Source organism: Chiloscyllium plagiosum, chromosome 5 (genome assembly GCF_004010195.1).
Source record: "Chiloscyllium plagiosum isolate BGI_BamShark_2017 chromosome 5, ASM401019v2, whole genome shotgun sequence".
Classification (NCBI taxonomy): Eukaryota; Metazoa; Chordata; class Chondrichthyes; order Orectolobiformes; family Hemiscylliidae; genus Chiloscyllium; species Chiloscyllium plagiosum.
In genome coordinates this window covers 122,407,796-122,420,641 of record NC_057714.1, presented here as the reverse complement: position 1 = coordinate 122,420,641, position 12,846 = coordinate 122,407,796, and the positions used below count along the sequence as shown (strand labels likewise).

Below are 12,846 nucleotides of genomic sequence, written 5' to 3'. Positions count from 1 at the left end.
CAGTGAGAGTGTGTGCCAGTGAATGTGTCAGACTGTGTGCCAGTGAGAGTGTGTGTCAGTGAGAGTGTGTCTGAGTGTGTGTCAGTGAGTGTGTGTGTGTCAGTGAGTATGTGTGAGTCAGTGAGTGTATATCTGTGAGTGAGTGTGTGTCTGAGTGAGTGTGTGTGTGTCTGTGAGTGAATGTGTGTGTGTGTGTACACTTGTTTGTATTCATGTAAATGATAGTCAACTTGAAACCTCAGAAAACAGGTTTTGCTCAAAAGCAGCTCTTTATTTCAAAACATGCGAACATGGGTCAGTTATAAATCCTAATAAAAAAGGTATGTGTAGCATGAATAAAAATGAGTGAAATAATACCATTCTCCTCCTCTACCTTTGAATATTTGTCAAACAGAACCTGCATTGAATATTGAAATGAATATTGGAATATTGAATTTGAGTACTGGTAAAAATAACCAAAAACATTATGGAGGCTGGAAATCAGAAACAAAAACAGAAATTGATAGAAAAACTCGGCAGGTTTGACAGGATCTGTGGAGAGAGAGCAGAGTTAATGTTTCGGGTCCAGTGACCCTGCTTCAGAACCCATTTGTGGTAGCGACAGGCTGCCAAGGGATTTGGAAAGGAGGGTGAGAATGTTATACATGAGGAGCCGGTGTTAGTGAACAGGGCAGTGATGGGCAAGCAGACCTTGCTGGGGGTAAGGACAGGGCCAGCCTCGGGGAGGGGTTTTGGGTTGGGTGAGTGGGTGAGGGTAAGGGTTAGGGTAGCCAGCAGAGCAGGAAGAGACATTAGGGCGTCTGGTTTATGGCCTGTTTCAGCCATGACTGCAGAACCTCTACCTCAGAGCCAGAGTGTATGTGGTTTGCCCTGGCTCCCCCTCTATCCTAACCTTAGCTTTGTGCTGTGGTATCCTATTGCCTGTGTTTTACGACTGAGGGTAAGTGAGGCTTGATGAGGGTTTCTGCAGCCAATGAGCTGAGGCAGCGTTGGGGGGATGGGTAAGGTGTGTGGTGGAGATACAGAAGGATATTTGACCGGAAACCTATCTCTGGAGAAAGTCTGACATGAAGGTTATGAGGAGAATAGCAGTGATTCTGGAAGGATTATTTTATCCCCTGCCTCCCTGGGTTTGTGAACCAGCGCTATCACACCTTCCAGCTCTGGGTCTCTCAGGAGGAGAAATTCCTTCTCCCAGCGAGCGGGGAATTCTCTACCACGGAAAGTGGTTGAGGTCAAAACGCTGAATGTTTCCAAGGAGGAGTTGGGTACAGTTCTCAGGGTGAAAGTAATCTCAGGGTATGGGGAGAAAGTGGGAACAGGGGATTGAGTTGGAAGAATTGTCATTGCATGGTGCAGCAGGCTTAAAGGGCTGAATGGCCCCCTCCAGCTCCTAGTTTAATATTTCTCTGGTTAGTAGCTGTGTACGTTACTGTTCTCAGTGCAGTTATTCAAGGGTTTTTCAATAAGCGTTTCAGCCTCTGCCACCCTTTCTGCCTTACACAGGCAGCAGGATGGACTATGGGACTGGTGTAAATTTCTATCACCCAGTCCAGGATATCAGATAAACAATCAGACAAGGGAGATAATGTGGTAGCTATTAACCATCCCGAGGCTCAGTCTCTCCTCTGACATAGCAGTCAGTGCTCCTCACAGTCACTCTGTTTTTGAAGAGAAGTTTGGAGAGACTGGAGGATAGCCAATGGTTAAAAATGGCAACAAGAATAATCCCATCAATGGGTGGGAAATAATTAGATTCTTAGGGGCAGGATGTACTCCCGTCTGGAAAAAGAATGAACTTACTGCGGATGGTCAACATAGTCATTGTGTGGGGAAGGTCTTGACTCACAAATGTGACAGAGTTTTCTGAGTAAGTCATGAAGATAATCGATGAGGGTAGGGCAGTGGATGTAGCCTACTTGGACTTTACTAAAGCATTTGACAAGACCCCTCATGGTAGGCTGTTTCCGAAGATTAAGTCACATGGGATCCATGGTGAGTTGGTAAGTTGGATACCAAATTGGCTTGGTCATAGAGACAGAGGGTAGTGGTGGGAGAAGCATTTTCTGTCTGGAGGTCTGCGACCGGTGAGGTTCCACAAGGATCAGTGCTGGGACCTCTGTTATTTGTAATATATAATGATTTGGATGAAATGTTGGTAGTCTGAATAGTAAGGTTGCAGACAACATGAAGATTGGTGGCGTTGTGGATAGTGAGGAAGGTTGTCAAATGATACAGTAGGATATAGGTTGGATGGAGAGTTGAGTGGAGAAATGGCAGATGGAGTCTAATACGGACAAGTGTGAGGGGTGGTGATGCATTGTGGGAGGTCAAGCGCAAGAGGAAAGTATCCACGACCCTTAGAAGCATTGCTAGTGAAACCCTGCTGAGTTGCTCAGAGGATGTAAAGAGAGAGACAGGAAGTTGTGGTCATTTCTGAAAGGGAGCCATGCCTGGGCCAGATTGAGGAGGATCAGAAGAACACTGAGTAAGGATGGGTTGGTCCCCACCAGGAATGTTGACCTGGGTTTTGCAATCCATCTACCGGGGTGCTGATTGAACCCATGACCATTAGATTCTGTGACAATAGTAAGCCAGGAGCACACAGCCTCCAAGGTGCCTCACACACCACACTGCCCCCTCACCGATCCCCGGTGAGTGTCCCTCACCGATCCCCGATGAGAGTCCCTCACCGATCCCCGATGAGAGTCCCTCACCGATCCCCGATGAGAGTCCCTCACCGATCCCCGGTGAGTGTCCCTCACCGATCCCCGATGAGTGTCCCTCACCGATCCCCGGTGAGTGTCCCTCACCGATCCCCGATGAGTGTCCCTCACCGATCCCCGATGAGTGTCCCTCACCGATCCCCGATGAGTGTCCCTCACCGATCCCCGATGAGTGTCCCTCACCGATCCCCGATGAGAGTCCCTCACCGATCCCCGATGAGCCTTCCTTCTGGAGGGCTATGACTGTGTGCACTGCGAGATGACAGCATCTGGTTTGGAAATGACTGCTCTCCATTTGACTCTGGTGATCCAGATTGGATCATGAGATTTTGACTGAGGTATTTGAACAGCACCTGGTGCACGGGGAAGTCCTTGCCCAAGGACAGGGAAGAGGTGAGAAGGGTTAACAGCAGAATAATGCAGTAATTACTGATGTGCCTCCTTGACCCATTCGGTGCTGTTTAAATACACAGCAACATGTTGTGTTCTTGGCTCCTGCAAATTCATCCTCTCTCAGTCACAATGAATCAATCCAGATGAATGAGTAACACAAATTGAGGCACAGCAGATGAATCTAGTTAAAGTGCAGATATGCCATCGCATACCCATCCTCTATGAGGGGCTGAATGGCCTCCAGTTCCTGTGACAGTATTTAAAGCCAGGAATCCCTAAGAGATTGCAGAATGGAAATGTTCCCCCTTCTTCCTTGGGCATAAACGGTTCCAGGCAATTCTGCTGCTGTTGCATTCTGGGAACTTTCCTTTTAGAATTTTTGGCTGTTCTTGTCCCTTCAGGATTCAGAGACGCAGCTCTCCTAGATTCCACTTTGCAGTCTCGCACTGGTTATCAAAGTGTTGCACCGAGCAGTCTGAAAAATATAGAGTCCATCAATCTTACTGGAGTTCCCTCACACTCACAATCCTTCCCTTCCCCTCACCTTATACAATTCTCTCCTCCTTTCTCAATCTCCTCTGTCTGTCCTTGTACTATCCTTTCCCCTTCTCTTCATCCCCCTCCTCTCTCCTTCATATCACATCCCTCCCAGATCTGCACCTCACCTCTCCATTTCTCTGTCTTCGGCCGCCTGCGTAAAGTCAGCTGAATAATTGCTTCCAACCCCGAGCTGTCAATACTTGAGGATTTCCACCTCATGACCATGGCCTCTCTCATACCCTCAACATTGTGAACCCACCAATTCCTAACACCAAGAAATTTGAGAGTTGTTAAAGTTTATCAAACATAAACATATCGAGATTGATTGTCGGTTTAGAAACCTCAACAAAGATTTATCAGATCTCTTAACAGAACAGACCTACTCACAAAGACTCAATCACTGCATCTCAAAGTGCTTTACAAAGCAGCTTTTTAATTATCCAATCTGTTATCCCATGTGTGCTTGTCAGCGTTCCCGTTTGAGTCAGTGAGGGTTAATTTACCACTCAGATCGAGCTTGGGGCTGTGAGCCCAGCCTTACCAAATCCCTCGGTCCAGGACCTACAGGCCTGACGAGCATCTGCAGCCATAGAGATGGACAGCACAGAAACAGACCCTTCGGTCCAACCCGTCCATGCTGACCGGATATCCTAAATTAATCTAGTCCCATTTGCCAGCATGTGGCCCACATCCCTCTAACCCCTTCCGATGCATACGTCCAACCAGATCTCTCAAAATGTTATAGTTATACCCTCACGATCTCCAAGATTCGAAGTCTTTCAACTGCTGAAAAAATATTAGTTTTTTTTTGCCAAACCAGAAGTTGATAAACAAGCAAATTAATATTATTCAAACTAGTTCATAATAACAGACTTCAGGTAGCAAGTTCACTTTAAGTGAAGGGAACAAAATTCTTTGAACCTCTCCCTAAATTTATAATAATTGTAACAGATGACTAGATTGGGATTGGATTAAAGTCCAGGTTCCAAACCCTAACCCGCTGCACAAAGCCACTCTCCAGCTCCCACACTGCAGAAACACTACTGTCTGAGCAGCTAAAGTCCCCAAAATTGCTTTTTAAAGCAACTATTTCATGAGGCGTCTGCATCACTGGCTGGGCCCATCCTTGGTTGCTCTTGGGAAGGTGGTGGTGAGCTTATTCTTGAACTGCTGCTGTCCTGGAGAGTTGGTGTTAGTGGTGCTTTCAGTCCTAGGATTGTGACCCAGTGACAGTGAAGGAACGGGCTGATGGGTGAGTTGGAGGGGAGCTTGCAGAGGATGGTGTTCCCTTCTAGATGGGAGTGGTTGTAGGTTTGGAAGGTTCTGTCTGAGGATCTTTGGTGAGTTTCTGCAGTGCATCTTGTAGATGGTACACACTGCTGCTACTGAGCGTCGGTGGGGGAGGGAGGGGATGTTGAGGGTGGTGGGTGAGGAGCTGACCCAGTGGGCTGGATGTGCTAAAATAGGAAAAGGGAGACATTCCAATCCCAATGAGTCTCAATCGTTCCTCTGTGTTGAATCCCACTCTTTTTTTGAAGGTGGTGAGGAGAGTGTGAATGGGAGAGTGTGTTGGCGAGTGGGTTAGGCTAACAGCTACATGAGGATGCAGAGATGTCCCATTCTGACACGAATGATGCACCAATGGACTACAATCCAAAAGTGCAATGTCATTTGGAGAGACCGACCCCAAACTACAAACTACTTCCACGTCAAAGACTCGAAGTGGGACTTCTGAAAGTTGGGCCTTTCTGGCTCACCTCTCACATCAAGGACTTCCATCCATGAATCCCTCTGGGCTAAAGCAGTCAGGAGTCTCTCCATCCCACAGGAACTGATCCCCGGGTTCTCTGATAGATCAAGCGATGTCAGAGATGCAGCTGATGCCAAGTACCTACAACAAGGAGGCAGTTCCATTATTCAGCTAAGGCCCTGCGTCTCCCAGATCCCACTGATGTGCGCAGGCAAGATCCCTCAGCTGGCATCAGAGATTGGGAACAGCTTCAGGAGAAGGATCTGGTAACTCTCAGTATTGATAAGAATAGGGAGCAACAGACACCAGTCAGTGTACACATATCTCCCTGAGAGACACCAATCAGTGTACACACATCTCCCTGAGAGACACCAGTCAGTGTACAGATATCTCCCTGAGAGACACCAGTCAGTGTACACATAGCTCCCTGAGAGAAACCAGTCAGTGTACACATATCTCCCTGAGAGACACCAGTCAGTGTACACATATCTTCCTGAGAGACACCAGTCAGTGTATAGATATCTCCCTGAGAGACACCAGTCAGTGTACACATATATCCCTGAGAGACACCAGTCAGTGTATAGGTATCTCCCTGAGAGACATTAGTCAGTGTACTCATATCTCCCTGAGAGACACCAGTCAGTGTACACATATCTCCCTGAGAGCCACCAGTCAGTGTACAGATATCTCCCTGAGAGGCATCAGTCAGTGTACTCATATCTCCCTGAGAGACACCAGTCAGTGTACACATATCTCCCTGAGAGAAACCAGTCAGTGTACAGATATCTCCCTCAGAGACACCAGTCAGTGTACAGATATCTCCCTGAGGGACACCAGTCAGTGTACACACATCTCCCTGAGAGACACCAGTGTACAGATATCTCCCTGAGAGACACCAATCAGTGTACACATATCTCCCTGAAAGACATCAGTCAGTGTACACACATCTCCCTGAGAGACATCAGTCAGTGTACACACATCTCCCTGAGAGACACCAGTCAGTGTACAGATATCTCCCTGAGAGACACCAGTCAGTGTACACATATCTCCCTGAGAGACACCAGTCAGTGTACAGATATCTCCCTGAGAGACACCAGTCAGTGTACACACATCTCCCTGAGAGACATCAGTCAGTGTACACATATCTCCCTGAGAGACACCAGTTAGTGTACACATATCTCCCTGAGAGGCATCAGTCAGTGTACACACATCTCCCTGAGAGACACCAGTCAGTGTACACACATCTCCCTGAAAGACACCAGTCAGTGTACACATATCTCCCTGAGAGACACCAGTTAGTGTACACACATCTCCCTGAGCGACATCAGTCAGTGTACACACATCTCCCTGAGAGACACCAGTCAGTGTACAGATATCTCCCTGAGAGACACCAGTCAGGTACAGATGTCTCCCTGAGCGACATCAGTCAGTGTACACACATCTCCCTGAGAGAAACCAGTCAGTGTACACATATCTCCCTGAGAGACACCAGTCAGTGTACAGATATCTCCCTGAGAGACACCAGTCAGTGTACACACATCTCCCTGGGAGACACCAGTCAGTGTACACATATCTCCCTGAGAGACACCAGTTAGTGTACACATATCTCCCTGACAGATATTTCCCTGTATCTGGTCTGGGATACAGTATGCTGTTTTGCTTGGCTTGTGAAGGATTAGTTTCACCGTTGGGCCAATTTTATAAAAATTCAAAATGTTGAAATCTAGTTGGAAATTACCTGGCAAAGTCACTGATTGAATCATCTGTCAATGAGTTTCTTGAAAGATTAAGATGAGTCAAAACACAGCCACCCTGGATTGTAGGAAAATAGATTCAAGTCAAATAAACATGGAAATGAGAGTCTAAGTAGCAGGATTTCAGACTGGCCCTGATTGATCAGCCAGTTCACTGGGAACGTCCTCCTTTAGGGAGTTATGATGGAACAGTGTTAGTGTCATAATCCAGACCCCCAGGCTAATGCCCTAGGTCAGTATTTCGTGCCCATCCTGACACAGCTAGTTACTTGCTTGAGCAATCCATACAACATAGAAGAGTATAGCACAGTACAGGCCCTTCGGCCCTAGGTGTTGTGCCGACCCTTTATCCTACTAAGATCAGACGAACCTACATACCTTCATTGTATTATCTTCCATGGGCCTATCCAAGAGTTGCTTAAAATATCCCTAATGTCCCTGACTCTACTCCCACCGCCGGCAGTGTATTCCACACACCCACCTCCCTCTGACATCTCCCCTAAACCTTCCTCCAGTCACCTTAAAATGATGCCGCCTCGTGATAGCCATTTCCACCCTGGGAAAATTTCTTTGGCTATCCACTGTATCTATGCCTTGCATCATCTCATACACCTCTATCAAGTTACCTCACATCCTTCTTCGCTCCAGTGAGAAAAGCCCTAGCTCCCTCAACCTTTCTCCATAAGACACAGCCTCCAGTCCAGGCAGCATCCTGGCTAATCTCCTCTGCAACCTCTCTAAAGCTTCCACATCTTACTTATAATGAGGTTACCAGAACTGAACACTATATTCCAAGTGTGGTCTAACCAGGGCTCTATAGAACTGCAGCATATCCTCGTGGCTCTTAAACGCAATCCCTCTGTTAATAAAAGCCAACACACCATATGCATTCTTAACAACCCTATCCACTTGGGTGGCTATCTTGGGGAATCTACTGACGTGGACCCCAAGATCCCTCCGTTCCTTTACACTGCCACAAATTCTGCCTTTAACCCTATAATCTGCATTCAAATTTGACCTTCCCAAATGAATCACTTCACACTGTTCCAGGTTGAACTCCATCTGCCCCTTCTCAGCCCAGCTCTGCATCCTGTCAATGTCCCATTGCAACCTACAACAGCCCTCTACACTATCCACAACTCCACCAACCGTCATGTCATCAGCAAACGTATTAACCTACTTCCTGATCCAAGTCATTTATAAAAATCTCCATCAGCAGAGATCCCAGAGCAGATGCCTGTGGAACACCACTGGTCACTGAGCTCCAGGCTGAATACTTTCCATCTACCACCATCCTCTGTCTTCTTTGGGCCAGTCAATTCTGTACCCAGACAGCCAGGTGTCCCTGTATCCCATGCCTCCTTACTTTCCCCATTAGCAAATGCCTTGCTAAGATCCCATATACACCACACCCACTGCTCTACCTTCATCAATGTGTTTTGGCACATCCTCAAAGAAGTCAATAAGGCTTGTGAAGTATGACCTACCCCTCACAAAGCCATGGTGACTATCTCTAAACAAAACTATGCTTTTCCAAATGGACACAAGTCATGTATCTCAGAACCCTCTCCAATAATTTGCCCACCATCAACATAAGACTGACTGGTCTGTAATTCCATTGTGGGAAAATGTAAAATTATCCACTTTGGCAGAAAGACCAACAGCGAAGCACACTATCTAAATGGTGAGAGAGCGCGGAGCTCTGCGATACAGAAGGATCTGGGTGTCCAAGTGTATGAATCACAGAAGGTTAGTCTGCAAGTAATCAAGAAAGCTGATAGAAATGTGATGGTTTATTGTGAGGGAAATTAGATAAAAGAGTAGGAAGATTATGCTGCAGTAATGCACTGCATTGATGAGACCGCACCTGGAATACGGGTGTACATACTGCTCACCGTACTTAGGAAAGGATGTTTATACATTGGAAGCAGTTCAGAGAAGGTTTACTTGACTAGTCCCTGGAATGAATGGATTGCCTTATGAGGGAAGGCTGGACTGGTATCCTCTGGGGTTTAGAAGAGTCAGAGGTGACTTTATAGAAACATAAAAGACTGAGGGGATTTGACCGGGTGTCAAAGAGTCCTGCAGCACAGAAACAGGCCCTCTGGCCCAAACTGGTCCATGCCGACCAAAATGACCATCCACACTAACCCCATTTCCCTGCACTTGGCCCATATCTTTCTACTCCTTTCCTATCCATGCATTTGCCCAAATTCTTCCTGTGGAAGAATCTAGAACTAGAGGTCAGACTTTGAAAAATATGTTGGGGTTGGTGGGGGGAGAAAATGAGGAAACTGTTTTCACTCTCAGTGGGTCAAGACACTTTCAAATTCCCTTCCTCAAAATGTCAGTGAATGCAGAACCTTCAAATACATTTAAGACAAAAGGTAGATACATTCTTGGTGACCAAAGGGACGAAGCAATAGCGGGGATAAGAGACCATAAGTCACATCACAGGAGCAGAAATTAGGCCATTTAGCCCAACGTGTTTGCTCCACCATTCTGTCATGGCTGATAGCTTTCTCAACCCCATTCTCCCAGTGACCTTTGATCCCCTTGCCAATCCAGAACCTATCTCCATCTTAAATATACTCAGTGACCCGGCCTGCACAGCCTTCTGTGGTAATGAATTCCATAGATTCCCCACTCTCTGGCGAAAGAACTTTCTCCTTATCTCTGTTCTTAAAGGTCTTCTCTTTACTCTTTTTAAAAAAAAAAATGCAGGAATGTAGAGTTGGAGATAAAACCAGATCAGCCATGAACATGTTGAATCACAGAGTGGACTCAAAGGACTAAATGTTTGCATGTTCCAATTTCTTCTCTTGGAGGATAGTGAATCGGTGGAAAACTTTACCACAGAGGGGTGGAGAGCTTAGGTCATTACTTTTGCTCAAGGCGGAGATAGACAGATTTTTAAATTAAAGAAATAATCAAGCCTTTCAGCGAAAGTGGGGCTGAGGATGATCAGATCAAACTCAAGAGCTGAGTAGGCTTCTTCTGCTCCTACATCTTACTGCCTGATGGTGGCAGTGTTCTGGTGCTGGGCCAGGTAAATCTTTTATCGACACAAAGGAAGACAGTAGAAATGCTGGACTGGAATGGATACAGTAGTTCCAGAGCCACATTCCCTCTAAACTGATGCTCCTCACACTATGGTGAACGTGGACTGCAGCACTGACTGGAAGTCACTGCCACACATGGACCTCAGAGGGCCACAGGGAAGAGGGCACACTGTTCCAGGGAGAAAGGGAAGGAGTGATGACAGGAAGCTGGCTGGGAGGAAGATTGGAGTCAGTAGGCTTAGTGAATAGCAGCTGTTTTTGTATATCCAGCTCTCAGAGGAACGTTATATCTGGAATGTAAAACTAGTCTCAGTGATGCTGACCATGAAAACAGCATTGAATGCTGTAAAAACCCATCCAAGACCTTAGATTTTCTTTCCTAAAAGGATATTGTCAGTCATTCTTACAGATGAGCAGCAAATACCTGCCTTGTCAATGATACCGACATCACACAATTGGTTTTGCTCATGCTGGGTATCGGGTCCTTTGTCCTGGTGAGTTGTTGTCTGAGAGTGGCTGTTGGTTTGTGTGCTGTTATGAGTCCTAGTGGTCGCAGTAGTCTGGCTGTCAGTTCGGAAATGCTCCTGATGTATGGTAACGTGGCTAGTCCTTTGGGTTGTGGCATGTCCTCGTTCCGTTGTCTTTCCCTTAGGCATCTGTTGATGAAATTGCGTGGGTATCCGTTTTTGGCGAATACATTGTAGAGGTGTTCTTCTTCCTCTTTTTGCAGTTCTGGTGTGCTGCAGTGGGTTGTGGCCCTTTTGAACAGTGTTTTAATGCAACTCCTTGTGTGTGTGTTGGGGTGGTTGCTTTCGTAGTCTGACAGCCAGACTACTGTGACCACTTGGACTCAAAGCACACAAACCAACAGCCACTCTCAGACAATAACTCACCAGGACAAAGGACCCGATACCCAGCATGAGCAAAACCAATGTAGTGTACAAAATCCCATGCAAGCACTGCACAAAACACTACATAGGACAAACAGGAAGACAGCTAATGATCCATATCCATGAACACCAACTAGCCACGAAACGACACGACCAGCCATCCTTAGTAGCCACACACACAGATGACAAGCAACATGAGTTCGACTGGGGCAACACTACTATTCTAGGACAAGCCAAACAGAGAACAGCCAGGGAATTCCTAAAGGCATGGCACTCATCCACAGATTCAATCAATAAGCACATCGATCTGGACCCAGACAGCTGGAACTGACAACCGGAAGCGGCAGATTCAAACCACTACAAATGCCGGAGGAAAGATCACAGAAGCGCTTCACAGGAGGCTCCCAAGCACTGAGGATGTCACCTAGACAGGGGACGAAACGTCTGCAACACAAATTCCCAGCTCGGCGAACAGAACCACAACAACGAGCACCCGAGCTACAAATCTTCTCACAAACTTTGATCACACACTAAATGCCACGCTGTAGGCGATAACACAAAGCCTCAACTCTATATAAACTTGTCTTATCGGTGCTCAACATTCTCATGCAGTGATTCTAATCGGTGGTTTAATTAAACATGATATATTATACTGTCTCCAATCACATTCTCTCTTCCATTGAACTTATAAACATTGCTGCTCCTCAATGCCCCTGGTATTATTTTCTTATTGCTTCCTGGAGACACCCTCTGCCTCTGCTCAGAGCTTGATAATGTTCTGTAACATGTACAGGCACTCCCTTAACCCCAGGAATAAAGAGTAGCCTACCCAAATGTGACTGCACTGAAAATAGGAGCACATGGAGGCCACTTGGCCCTTCGAGTCTGCTCTACCATTCAAAAAGATCATGGCTAATCATCCAACTCAGTCCCCTGTTCCCAGCTTCTCCCCTTATCCTTTGATCCTTTTAGCCTGAACAACTATATTAAAATCCTTCTTGAAAACATTCAATGTTTTGGCCTTAACGGTTTTACCTGGCAGAGACTTCCACAGGCTCCCCACTCTCCCCCTCTTCATCTTAAATAGCCTACTCCATACTGGTCGTCCTACTATAGGAAAGATACAGAGTCCTTGGAGAGGGTGCAAGGAAGGTTTACCAGGATGCTGCCTGGACTGGAGGGCTTGCCTTATAAAGAAAGGTTGAATAAGCTCGGACTTTTCTCTCTGGAGAGAAGGAGGAAGAGAGGTGACCTGATCGAGGTATACAAAATAATGAGGAATACATAGAGTCAATAGCCAGAGACTTTTCCCCAGGGCAGGATCGACAGGTACAAGGGGTCATAGCTTGGAGATATTATGAGAAAGATATAGAGGAGATGACAGAGGTAGGTTCTTTACACAGAGTTGTGAATGCATGGAATGCGTTGCCAGTGGCGGTGGTGGAAGCAGAGTCATTGGGGACAGCTAAGCGACTGCTGGACATGGACATGGACATGGATAGCAGTGAGTTGAGGGGTGCGTAGGTTAGGTTATTATATTTTAGATTAGGATTAAACCTCGGCACAACATCGTGGGCCAAAGGGCCTGTGCTGTGCTGTACTTTTCTATATACCTTTAGACTGCGACCTTTCCCCCCACAGATATCAGAAATATCCTCCCTGTATATCCCCTGTCTATTCCTGTTAGAGTTTTATAGGTTTCTATGAGAGACCCTCACTTTCTTCTAAACC

General features: G+C 46.5%; 1 protein-coding gene and 1 long non-coding RNA gene across 2 annotated transcripts in view; both read right to left on the bottom strand.

Moving 5' to 3' along the window:
* The window catches only part of LOC122550352 (protein phosphatase 1 regulatory subunit 16A-like), an 87,273-nt gene that overhangs the window by 24,286 nt on the left and 50,141 nt on the right, over positions 1-12,846 (bottom strand). The gene's annotated exons all lie outside the window — the stretch shown is intronic.
* Positions 252-7,518, bottom strand: LOC122550214. Its single transcript, XR_006311768.1, has 3 exons — positions 7,148-7,518; positions 5,417-5,550; positions 252-3,594 (listed from the first exon to the last, which is right to left on the bottom strand). It is a non-coding gene; the product is annotated as an uncharacterized LOC122550214 (long non-coding RNA).